This window comes from Peromyscus leucopus, chromosome 8a, assembly GCF_004664715.2.
Source record: "Peromyscus leucopus breed LL Stock chromosome 8a, UCI_PerLeu_2.1, whole genome shotgun sequence".
Taxonomy (NCBI): Eukaryota; Metazoa; Chordata; class Mammalia; order Rodentia; family Cricetidae; genus Peromyscus; species Peromyscus leucopus.
The window spans coordinates 20,470,342-20,482,814 of NC_051085.1; the positions used below are offsets into that span (position 1 = coordinate 20,470,342).

Genomic DNA, 12,473 nt, shown 5'->3' on the forward strand with positions numbered 1-12,473 from the left:
CCTAAACTTTCTAAATGAGAAAGTTTGGGTGTTTTATTTAATGTGTTAGAGCTTGGTGCTTGTGTATACAATAGAAACATCAGTGATTGCTGTCCATTAGTGCTATTTAGTGCTGAAAAACAACAAAATTTTAGTTCTTTATGTTACCGCTGTTCCCTTATAAGTCCAAGCCCCAACATAAGTCACATTCTCTGTTCTTAGGACTCAGGGCTAAGAGCTGTCAGGGTGCATAAGTAATGTGTTAGGCAGAAATCTATTCTGTGGCACATGCCTTCACTAACCATCAATTAGTGAAGGGGAAATGTTTGTAGGTTCTAATCCACATTCGGTTGACTCCATTGCTTTTTAGATCCCAAAAGCATCCTTGTCATAATGGGGACCCCATGGCAGAGGGAATCTCATTCCTTTATCTATGGAATGGCCCGGAACATGAAGAGTAGAGTCCCACTGTCTCCTTCGAAGGTCTGTCTCCAATGACCTTGGACCTGCACTGCATCCTCATAAGGTTTCCACTTCCCCTTCTTAATTCCTCTATGAGGAGTAAGGACTGCTAGGGTACATTTAGGGTCCAAACCACAGAAAAGATGTTAGACTCAATGAGGAATATACAGTCCCCATGGCTTTGAACAGACTAAAGGCTGATTTTGTCTATATTAAGCAGTTAAAGAGAATGTGTTTTCATCTGGAAATGTGTGGTTTATTCAGAAAAATAGATCTGGAGCTGGCTTTTAAATGGAAAAGACAAATCCCAGGAATTGACATGTTCTTGCAGTCAATATTACCATTTATTTAAAACCCACTCATTTCATAATCCTCTTTATATACAAGGCACTTATGTTTGAGGATTGGGTATTTCAGTGTTTCTTACACCTCAGGCTACTCAATAAGATAAAGCAAATTTTTAAAAAGATAATGTTATGGGATAAGCGTGCTTTTACCATAAGAAATTACTGTTACTTATATACTAAAAATAATATAATGTATTATCTAATGATATTTAATGTTCATTAAAGCTGCAAGCAGCCCAATGATAAAAAAAATTACTCTATCCAATATCTTCTAAATAGATACTGATTACTACATATGAATATTTAAAAAAACAAGAAAGAGGAATTAATATATTTTAAAACATTCCTACCAACAAAATTTGAGAATAATTTCCATTTGGATATATGGTGGTTATAGAAGTAAGTTTTACAGCACATGAGTGTTTTAGAGTTGACTCATCTTTCTATTGGCCTAATTCTTTATGAGTAATAGAGAAAAAGCGGAGTCCTTGTGAGGGTGGTTATTTCTTCCTGAGTAAAACGCCAGTTTGGACCAACATTGAGGTAAGGAGTGACATTGCTAGTCGTTACTGAGTTCATGCTGTGTGAATTTGGTGAAAGTGTTAGTCTTGTTCTACTCATGAGTACACTGAAGGTTACAGAAGGTGTTTAGCTTCTTCAGTGACACAGAGGTCATCACACTATTCAAAGACATCTCGATTCTAGCACCTGTGTCTTCTCTCCAGCAAGATGCCAGTGCAGGAGTTCAGGGTCTCAGTTCTTTGCTCCTGTCATTCTCTTGCCTTTTTGGTATAATTTTCCCTTCATTTGATTAGCTTGAGAAATTTTCATGGAAATAATATTCTAGTATTATGGACATTCCCTTTGTTCTTCTGGGTGTCAGTCACCATAGTGATTAGACAAGATCAATTAATATCTGCTGATCTTGAGATGAAACACTGTTTCCAATCATATTTGCTTAATGGCTCATCTAATTCTTTTTTCTTAATTCGGTCACCTTGCAATAACTACTTCCAAGTCCAATTACATTCACAGGTACTAGGGCTTATGATTTTAACATAGCATTTTGAGGGCTACTACCCCACTCATGACCCTAATTTGATATTTCTGTTACAATTGGAATATGACTGGCTGAGAACAACCCCTTAGGGCAACATTGAGAGTGGGTGAGATCATTCAACTGAAAAAAATCACATAGTCCTTCAGCATCTGTAATAATGGGTTATTTATTATCATCTCTTTCACAAAATTGATGTGTTTTCATGATTGTGTGGTTGTTCCGGTGTCTAAAGGTCCATGAGATGGTATTTTCAGCAAGTTCTGTGTAATATGTCACAATGCAAGGAGAAGAGCAATCGACACAGTCAGTATATTAGGCTGATGACTCTCTGACAGGTCCTACGACAGTGAGAGAATGGTTGACATTGGAGGCACAGATTTTAGTAGGAGCAGCAGCTTTGAGAACTAGGTTTGGTGATTCATCATTGCAGCTTCTGTTTTTCTCAGAGCTAGATAAGCCCTAACATGGAAAAGGTGCAGCTACAGGAAGTGCACATTCACACAGGATGTATTAGACACGTAGTCATTAAAAGTTTGGGAAAAGAAAGGCTTTTTACATTAAACATTTCTATGTTGTACTTTTCTGACTTATTTTTTGTTTTTTTTTATTAAGAAATTTTTTCATTCATTTTACACATCAATCAAAGATTCCCCTCTTCCCTCCTCCTACCCCCTCAGCCTCCCCATCCCAACCCCCCCCCACTCCCCACCATAAGAAGGCAAGGCCTCCCATGGAGAGGCACATCCAGTAGAGGCAAGTCCAAGCCCTTTCCCCTGCCTCAAGGCTTCACAAGGTGTCCCATCATAGGTAGTGGGCTCTAGAAAGCCCTGTCCTGCACCAGGGATGGATTCTAATCCTGCTGCCAGGGGGTCCCCCAACCAGATCAAACTACACAACTGTCTTGCCATGCAGAGAGCCTAGTCCAGTCCCATGCAGGCTCCACAGCCATTGACCCAACTTTCATGAGTTCCCACTAGTTTGGTTTGGTCATCTTTGTAGGTTTCCCCATCATGATCCTGAATCACTTGCTCATAGAATCCCTCCTCTCTTTTTGACTGGACTCCTGAAGCTCTGCCTGATGTTTGGCTGTGAATATTTGCATCTGCCTCCATCAGACATTGGAGAGAAGCTCTGTGATGACAGAGTATTCACTGATCTGATCACTGGGGCAAACCAGTTCAGTTCAGGCACCCTCTCCACTATTTTTATTAGTCTAAGTTGGGGTCATCCTTGGGGATTCCTGGCAACTTCTCTAGCACCACGTTTCTCTCTATCCCCATGATATATCCCTCTATCATGGTATCTCTTTCATTGCTTTCCTCCTCCATCCCTGTTCCAGCTCAACCATCTCATTCCCTTATATTCTCATCCCCTATTCCCTACTCTCCGTTGCCCACCCCTTATCCCCAGTTTATTCATGGAGATATTATCTATTTCCCCTTCCCAAGGTGATCCATGTGTGCCTCTTTGGATCTTTCTTGTTAGCTAGCTTCTCTGGAGTTGTGGGTTGTTGTCTGATTATCCTTTGCTTTAAATGTAGTATCCACTTATGAGTGAGTATGTACCATGTTTGTCCTTCTGAGTCTGGGTTACCTCAGTCAGGATAATATTTTCTAGTTCCATCCATTTGCCTGCAAATTTCATGATGTCATTGTTCTGCTGAGTAGTACTCCATTGTGTATATGTACCACATTTTTTATTCCATTCTTTAGTTGAGGGGCATCTAGGTTGTTTCCAGGTTCTGGCTATTATGAATAATGCTGCTATGAACATAGTTGAACATGTGTCCTTGTGGTATTATTGAGCATTCCTTGGGTATATGTCCAAGAGTGGTATAGCTGGGTTTCCAGGTAGGTTGATTCCCAATTTTCTGAGAAATCACCATGCTGATTTCCAAAGTGGCTATATCAGTTTGCACTCCCACCAATAGTGGAGGAGTGTTCCCCTTGCTCCACATCCTCTCCAATATAAGCTGTCTGCAGTGCTTTTGATCTTAGTGATTCTGACAGGTGTAAGGTATCTCAGAGTCATTTTGATTTGCATCTCCCTGATGACTAAGGATGCGGAACAATTCCTTAAATGTCTTTCAGCCATTTGAAATTCTTCCTTTGAGAATTCTGTTTAGGTCTATAGCCCAATTTTAAATTGGATTGTTCATTATTTTGATGTCTAATTTCTTGAGTTCTTTATATATTTTGTAGATCAACTCTCTATTAGATGTGGGGTTGGTGAAAATCTTTTTCCATTTTGTAGGCAGTCATTTTTGTCTTATTTACTGTGTCCTTTGCCTTACAGAAGCTTCTCAGTTTCAGGTGGTCCCATTTATTAATTTTTGCTCTCAGTGTCTGTGCTACTGGTATTATATTTAGGAAGTGGTCTCCTGTGCCAATGCTATTCAAGACTATTTCCTACTTTCTCTTTTTTCAGGTTCAATGTAACTGATTTTATATTGAGGTCTTTGATCCACTTGGACTTGAGTTTTGTACATGGCTATAGATATGGATCTATTTGCACTCTTCTACATGTTGATATCCAGTTATGCCAGAACCATTTGTTGAAGATGTTTTCTTTTTTTCATTGTACAGTTTTGGCTTCTTTGTCAAAAATCAGATGTTCATAGGTGTGTGGGTTTATATCAGGGTCTTCAATTCTATTCCATTGGCCCACATGTTGGTTTTTATTCCAGTACCAAGCTGTTTTTATTACTATAGCTCTATAGTAGAGCTTGATGTCAGGGATGTGTCTTCCAAAGGAAAGGGTGCTCAGGTACTTGTTCTGTCTGTGGATCTCTGCATCTGCTTCCATCAGTCATTGCAGAGAAGCTCTGTGATGACAGTTAGGGTATTCACCAGTCTGATCCCTGGGTAAGCCTGTTCAGGCACCCTCTCCACTATTTCTAGTAGTCCTCTCCTATGTGAGAAATGCCTTTACTTTTCTCGTGCTGATTTTGGACACCTCTTTCTGATTTGTGGGCAAATAGACCTTTACTCAATTTTGGACAGTACATGTTATCTTATTCTGATATCCTCTTCTCACTTGTAAACTATATGTACACTATAAGAACTTGCTGATCTTCCATTTTCGATTTCCTCTGCTGTCTGTGTCCCAGACTCCTGGTTCCAGGTATTTGCTGAGCATCTCCCTTGTCTCTTCCACTATAATCTGGCATCCTTCGCTTCCCCACCCTCTCTTCTCCTGCCATCGTTTTGTTCATTCTACTGTTGCCCTAGTGCCCCAGACATTGAAACTAAGACATTTTCCCCTATTTAAGTTCATTCCCACCCTCATCCAATATCTCCTAGAATTACTTTCCATGAATTTTCTAATTTTAAAGTGTTTTTTTTTTTTCTTACCTTACATATTAGTTAGGACACAGGTTTGATACTTACAGTAAAGCCTCGAAATAGTGGTTTAAAAATGGCGTAAACTTTGCTTTTCCTTCCAGACAGTTCTACTGGCTGATCAGGGACATACAATGACCTGATGATGTCATAGGAAAGGTTCCTCCCTTCTTGTCCCATAATCTGCATGTAGAATCTTTGTCCACCTTGTAGTTAATGACTCACTTCCACAGATTCAGTCCCATTTGCAAAGAGGAATGGACCACTTTCCTCTCTTTCAGAGTGTAATCTAGAAGTAACTTAGAACTCCTGCTCACAACTCGTACTTAATGAAATGGTCTCTTGGGATGACCACACCTAACAACACAGGACGCAGAGTAAGAGTCTTTGTGTTAAGTGTTCTAGTTCTCTGGAGGAATGGGCGAATCACTTCACAGGGAGCTCATGTGTCATGTCTTCACTATTCTAATTTTTCCATCTTCAACCTTTGGTGGGTTTTTATTGCCCATCTAGACACTTTTTACTCATGTGTCTGTTTGTTCACTGTTAATCTACCCATTTCACCTTTTAAGGAAAAACTAATTTAATGTGAAAATTTGTTAAACTTTGCCAGTAGCCTAAAGCATAAAATATCTAAATATTCTTTAAGTACTATCTCAGTCTCTCCATTCTCAGGCCCTTTTAAATACTTTTTCTTTCATTAATGCGTTTCTTTAATACTAAGCATGTGTTGCATACCTCCTGTGCATCATGTACAGCATCACTCATTTTCCTCATCTAATTCTTTGGGTTGTGGGTGGAAAACATAGTCATGGATGCACATACTTTTTTAATCATCATAATTATCATAATTCACTTCTATTGGTTGTTTCTACCACTGTCATCCTTGAGAAGTTAAATGCATCTTAAGCACAGCCCTTTAAAGCCTTCCAATATGGTTGGGGTTGTTAATTTGCTTTACAGTACTCAACGGTAGTTATCTGATGCATTTCATCTTTCATATTTTGATATATTACATGATTATTTGCTATAAGAAACAAACAAAAATGGAAAAAGTACTTAATGAAGGAGCTATAATTAGACAGCGCCCCATGGAAATTGTAAAACAGTGAGATGCAAGCTTAGATAAAACTTATCTTTTGTCTAGTTGATTATTTGTTCCAAAACAACTTATTTCAATTCCCAGTCCTACAACTTGAGTATCTTTTATGGCAGGACACACCTTTGACTGATAGAATCTTTTGAAATTTCCATCTACAATTCTAGATATTGTAAGATATAAACTTATATAACCAAGTTGTCATAATTTTAGTATTAAAGTAAATACATGTTCATTATTTTGCTAACCCTAGAGGCAACAATTACCATAAATCTTGTCTGCTCATGATTTACATATTTATTAAATGAGATTCAGATCATTACTGGAAAAAAAAGTTTATGCAGGAAGCCAGTCCTGTGAAAGGAGAGCATCAGAGGGGAAGATAAACATTTAAAACTTAAGACAAATGCTTTCAGCAATTTTATTGCTTTCAGATGTGAAGTAGTTACTCTTGTTCTATTTCTAGCCTAGTGGATCAGACTCCATAACAGCAAATGGCCATGTAGTTCTCTAACTATAACCTTGGTTAGAAAGAGGAATCATGGAGGGAAAGGAAAGTCAGAGCCTCAGACCTGGAAGCCTGTGGGATCTACAGCAGGTCCTCATGTCTATCTTTATATTGGCCTCTGCTTATGAGTTCATCTGAAATAAAACAGTTGAGTAGTCACTAGACTAGATGATAGTCAAGATCTCCGACAGCTCACAATTCTGAAGGAGTTTGTTTCTCACATGATCTATTTCTGCTGATACATTCACATTTTGCCCCTCTTCCCTTGCAAGGAATGGAATCCATCTGGGTGTGATCACTTGCTCTTTTTGCATTTTGTATCTCTTAGCTATCAAGGTATTATCAAATTTGGAAGAGGCAATGCAGAGAGGATTAGAACTTGTGTGGTGGTATCCACATCATGAAAATTATTCGTTACATATAAAAGTTCAGGAAAATCATACTAGAACAGTATCTTATTCACTGTTGTATTGCTTTGAAGAGACACTATCATCAAGGCAACTTACGAAAGAAAGCATTGAATTGGGTGCTGGCTTGCAGTTTCAGAGGGTAAGTGTGGGACTCTCTGTTCACACCATGGCCAGTAGAGTATCAATTCATGTCAGACAAGAAAAAAGTCCCGTTTAACATGACTCAGTAGCTGGTGTTGGTTCAAACTTCAAGACTCTGGCACTGGTTGTTTATTTCAGACATATTTAAGCACAGCACAATTTGGAAGGATGTTTCCTGGTAATAATTAACTAAATTACACAGGTACAACAAAGTTTAAGATGTGATTACATTGGAACCCTTTGTAAAGTACATGTGACCTCTTCCATAAAGATGTGTTCTATAGATGAACTGCATGTTACATCTTAAGGGTCAGGGAGAGGATTTACTGTGGTCTTGGTCATACAGATAGAGCAAAGGTCACCAGGCTACTAACCACCTTTGCTCCCAGCTCTCTGGGCAGAAATTAGGTTATATATCTTTTCCTTTGAAGAGACAACCTTGCATGTTTAGCGTTCCTGGTTTCCCTAGAGTTTATCTGTAAGCACAAGGACCTTGTACCTCTTACAGGTAAGTTCATGCCAATCATAGTAGGGACCATGATAGCAGGCATGGTGCTGGAGCAGTAGCCAAAAGTTTACATCCTGGTCTACAACTTGGAGGCAGAGACAGAGTGATACGGTTTGACGTGGGTTTTTTAAAGCCCATCCAACAGTGACACACCTCCCCCATCAAGGTCAGGCTTCCTAATCTTTCCAAAAACACTTTTGACAACTAGGAACCAATCATTTAGATACATGAACCTATGGGATCATTCTCTTTCAAACAAACACATACTTATTTTATTTCATCTTACATTTATCTTTAAGTATTTAACATATATACAATTATAATTTAGCATGTAGTAGTCTGGTCATTTTTATAATTTATAAAAATAAAAGTACGTAAAATATTGTTCTAGTTTTCATTCTGTTGCTATGACAAATGCCATGACCTGAATCAACTTAAGGATGAAAATGGTTTAGTTTATATTTTCTACTTCATTATAAAGGAAGTCATCACAGGAATTCCAATAGGAATTTGAAGCAACAATCATGGATGAACATTGTTTATTGGCTTTCTTTCAAGCTTATGTTTAGATAACTTTCTTATACAGTCTTGGACCACTTGCCTAGGGATAGTGCTGCCCACAATGAGCTGGGCCCTTCCACATTAATGACCAATTAAAGTAGTCTCTCATAGACAAATCCACAAGCCAATCTGATCTGGACAATCCCTCAATTGAGATTCTCCTCTTGGATGACTTTGGGTCATGTCAATACATATTTTGTAGTATGTCAATACTACAAAAATAGTAGGTATATCCCACTTTTCTTGAAACTTTTTCAGGAATCTTTGTGATTTTGTACAAAAATGTTTAATCAAAAAGGATGTCTAGAGATTCAACTTTTACTGTATTTATATTTATCATATTATCTGTAAATCTGAGTTTTGATATATGATGAGTCAAATTAATGGATTTAAAACTATATTCAAGGACCATTGAATAAGTATTTTGTATTTAACCTTAGTCAAAAAGAAGCCAGGAAGGAAAATGATTGTTCTATTCCTATTTCATGTTTTTATTTTGTTGTGGACAAATGTAGGCAAAAATTATAACATTAAAACTAAATTTAATTTTAGCCATGTAGTGCATACCTTTAATCCCAGCACTCCGGAAAGCAGAGGTAAATGGATCTCTGAGTTCTAGGCCAGCCTGGTCTACAGAGTAAGTTTCAGGACAGCCAGGGCTACACAGAGAAACCCTGGCTCAAGAAACAAACCAAACCAAAACAAAACAAAACAAACCAAAACCAAAACAAAACAAAACAAACAAAAAATCCTAAATTTAATTCTAGAAAGGGCATAAAAGTATAGTGATTTTAATCCTCATTTAAAAAATAGCAATGCATGGTTTTATTAGCTGACTTTATAGTGAATTCTTGTTTGCAAGTTTTGTTGGATCTTTGCCAAGGAGCATATGTAAATGGTTAAAAAAGGAAAGTGAGGTTACGATTTTTTCATTGTGGATTTTTAGTGACGTATATAGGTATTACAGTCTACCAATGTTCAAGTTTACAAATTTTTGTCTTCTTGTTACTTCCCACATGACTAGGTTGTCATTTATGTTTCTCTTCTTCTTCTCACTTCCTTATATTTGGTCTACAAATGTAAGACTGAAGAGAAACTGTCCCTGAGTGGGTGGAAGAATAAGAAACCATATGAGAAGTTGGGTATAGGAACAAGGCTAAACATGTCCTCGTTTGACTTTTAAAAGTCTCACAAGGTAATAAAATATGCCATTAAGCAACTGTAAGTCTCAAATGAACCTCACACACCTTGATGTTAAAAAAATTATTGATCGCATTACTTCTACAATCTGCTAAATATTGTGCTGCAGATAAGACAAATGAGTCACTGTTGATGCCTTTGAAAGGTTTAAAAAAAAAAAAACAAACAAACCAAAAACTAGCATGAGAATGAAGGTGGTCACTGAGAAAAATTTATAATGCACAGGATAAGTACAATTAGATGTAATTGATGTTCTACCTAGTCTGAAAGAGGTGTGAAAGCATTCTGGGAAGGGGTGCTCAAGTTGACCCAGAATAGATGAATGGATGCAAGGGGTGAGAGAAAATTGAGGGTAAAGAGCTTCGGCCACAAAGGCAAATACAATTCCATTGCCTGTGTATAACATTAGAGTTTTAGCCTTGGTGTATATTGGGCTTGAGTGAAAAGCAAAGAGAAAGGTAGAATGGAATTAATTTCTGCAGGACATCTTATACCAAATGAATCTTGGGCTTGATTATGTAGTAATAGGAAGCTTGGAAAGGATCAGTCATAGGGTGTTTGATCATGAGCAGATTGACTTTGAAATGATTCCACCCCAAATGCAGGTAAAGAATGAACCTTCAGTAAGCAAGCATGTGCATAAGAATATAGTCTAGGAGATTGTTGAACCAGTTCAGAAAGGGTGAATTTCACACTGAACTGGGACAAATGGAGTGTGCAAAACACGATATTGCTGTGAGTGGCTAGGGGGGAACACTGGCAAGTCATAGCCCTACTACTTTCCACTCTGTTTCTATCAGATGCTTAAACCAAGAGCCAGGGCCCATTCTGTGAAGAGGAACTGAGTGTATATAATTTGTTTTTGTAACTGGGATGAGGATGGTTGAATTCCTTCTCTGTGGTTGCCATATCTCTGCTGGGCACCTGGTATCATGCCTCAGTTTCTGGCTGCTGTGAATGAATACCTGATAGAAACAATTTGAGAGAAGCAAGACTTATTTAGGGTCACCAGTCAGAGGGATACAGTTATCATAGCAAGAAATACAGGGCAGTGGGGGATCATCACAGGAAGTGGGAGCTGATGGCACAGTTTTTTACATGTTGTTGATAAAGAAGAGTTATCTAGGTGGACCCGGACCAGGCTAATCCCAAATCCTCCTCCCAGTAACCTCCTCCTTCCAGCTAGGTTTCCCTTCCCACAGTTTCCACAGCCAGCACGACCACCAGCCAGGGGCCAAAGGTTCAGAGGCACGAGCCTGTAGGAGACATTTCATATCCACTCCAAAATGAGCTATGCCAGGTCATGTTCTGAATGTGTGATGCATATCCACAACTTCTCAAACATATAACAATGCCAAGTGTTTTTTTACATGATCGTTCTGTGGACGAGTACAAAATTGCTTGCTGTAATGTGTTGTGTCTATGAGATGATTTTTTTCCCCCTCAACTTGCCTTTGATCTGTGCTGGTGTAGTAATGATTCCCTAGATTTTGTAGCTGATAATCTTGGGCACATCTGGTGTTGGGAGTGAAATCCCTTTGAATTTTCAACACACAGTGTCATCATTGACTCAGAGGTTCTACTTTTCCTAAGGAAGTCAGAAAAATCATAGTGTTCATTAGTTTAACCGTGTCTTAAAAAGCATAGCCAAAATATTTAAATTTCATTGTTAACTTAATTATCCTCTTTTTTGGTTATTCAATGTATTTTTTTTTGTCTCCCCCCCCCTTTTTCCATTTTCAGGAAAGAAAGACTTTTCAGCTTCACCCTTCACCTGTCTTAGAAATAACAACATATCATAATCAGAGATTTGTAAGTATCCTTTTATTTTTCTCTACTTCAGAAATTAGATACTGATTTGGAGAAAGAAATAGTTCCTTTGTTTGACCAAATATAGCTACACAATGTGAATGGGCACGACAATTTGAAAAATCTACCATTCTTCAAAAATATCAACAAAATGTTATAAAAGAAACCAAACACCAATCAAAAATCCTTTACCGTGTGTGTACAGCTAGTGACTATTGCAATTATTCTTTGCCAATTCCTCTTTCTTGATGTCATTTTCATTGTGCTTTTCTCTTATGTGTGTCTGTGTCCACGCACTTTATAAGACTGACATGTCCACATGGTTTAGAAAGTCTATGTCACAAGAAGGAAGAGAAGAAGAAAGGGGATGAATACAGGAAAGAGAAGCATGTTTATTCATTTAAAAGTCATGTGATTTGTATTTTCCATGCTTAACAGTTTTGGTAAACTTTTTAAAAGCTCATGTTGCATCTCCATAGCTAAGGTCTGTTCAGTTTCAATACATTCCGGAAATGCCTATTACTGTGTCATAATAATTGTGTTCAATGGGCCAGTTCAGGATCTGACAATCTGACAGACCCATCCTATTCTACTTAGACAAAAGTTTAAGGTAAGCAAACATATTGACAGATGTGTTATTAGGTAAATTTAGAAGAAATTTACCAGTAAGAGAAAAACAAATAGAAATATGTCCTACAAATGTTATCTGTAATAATAGCATTTTATACCTTATTACTTTAAGGAAAACTGTGAGTTTAATAAAGCTTGTTTTGCTTACCACTAAAGCCAATGATGAGTGAATATATACTAAGTTCAAGAGTGTAGTACCAGGGACCATGGTGTAAAGAGAGATCAGGAAAGCAAGGCCTCTAGCTAGGGTCCTTAGTAGCTAGGAAACCTTGACAGCATGTCTGGTATGTATTCACATGTATTCACAGCTACAAATATCTGTATTTGAGGGCTGTTGACCTGAAATGATCACTGCTTACGATCTTTTTATAATCCAGGGAAATCCTTGAATCACTGTTACTTAGTAGTTAATATTCAT

The 12,473-nt window shown here is 37.9% G+C and overlaps 1 protein-coding gene across 10 annotated transcripts in view; it reads left to right on the forward strand.

Annotated features, from left to right (window-relative positions):
- Positions 1–12,473, forward strand: part of Pkib (cAMP-dependent protein kinase inhibitor beta) — a 97,206-nt gene that overhangs the window by 42,656 nt on the left and 42,077 nt on the right. For 8 of the 10 annotated variants that reach the window (XR_005090279.1, XR_005090278.1, XR_005090280.1 and 5 more), the window contains one exon: positions 11,360–11,428. The gene's annotated coding sequence lies outside the window, so the exon portion shown is untranslated. Of the gene's footprint in view, positions 1–9,500; positions 9,612–11,359; positions 11,429–12,473 lie in introns of all 10 variants that reach the window. The other 2 variants (XR_003734445.2, XM_037200492.1) reach the window with 1 other exon arrangement.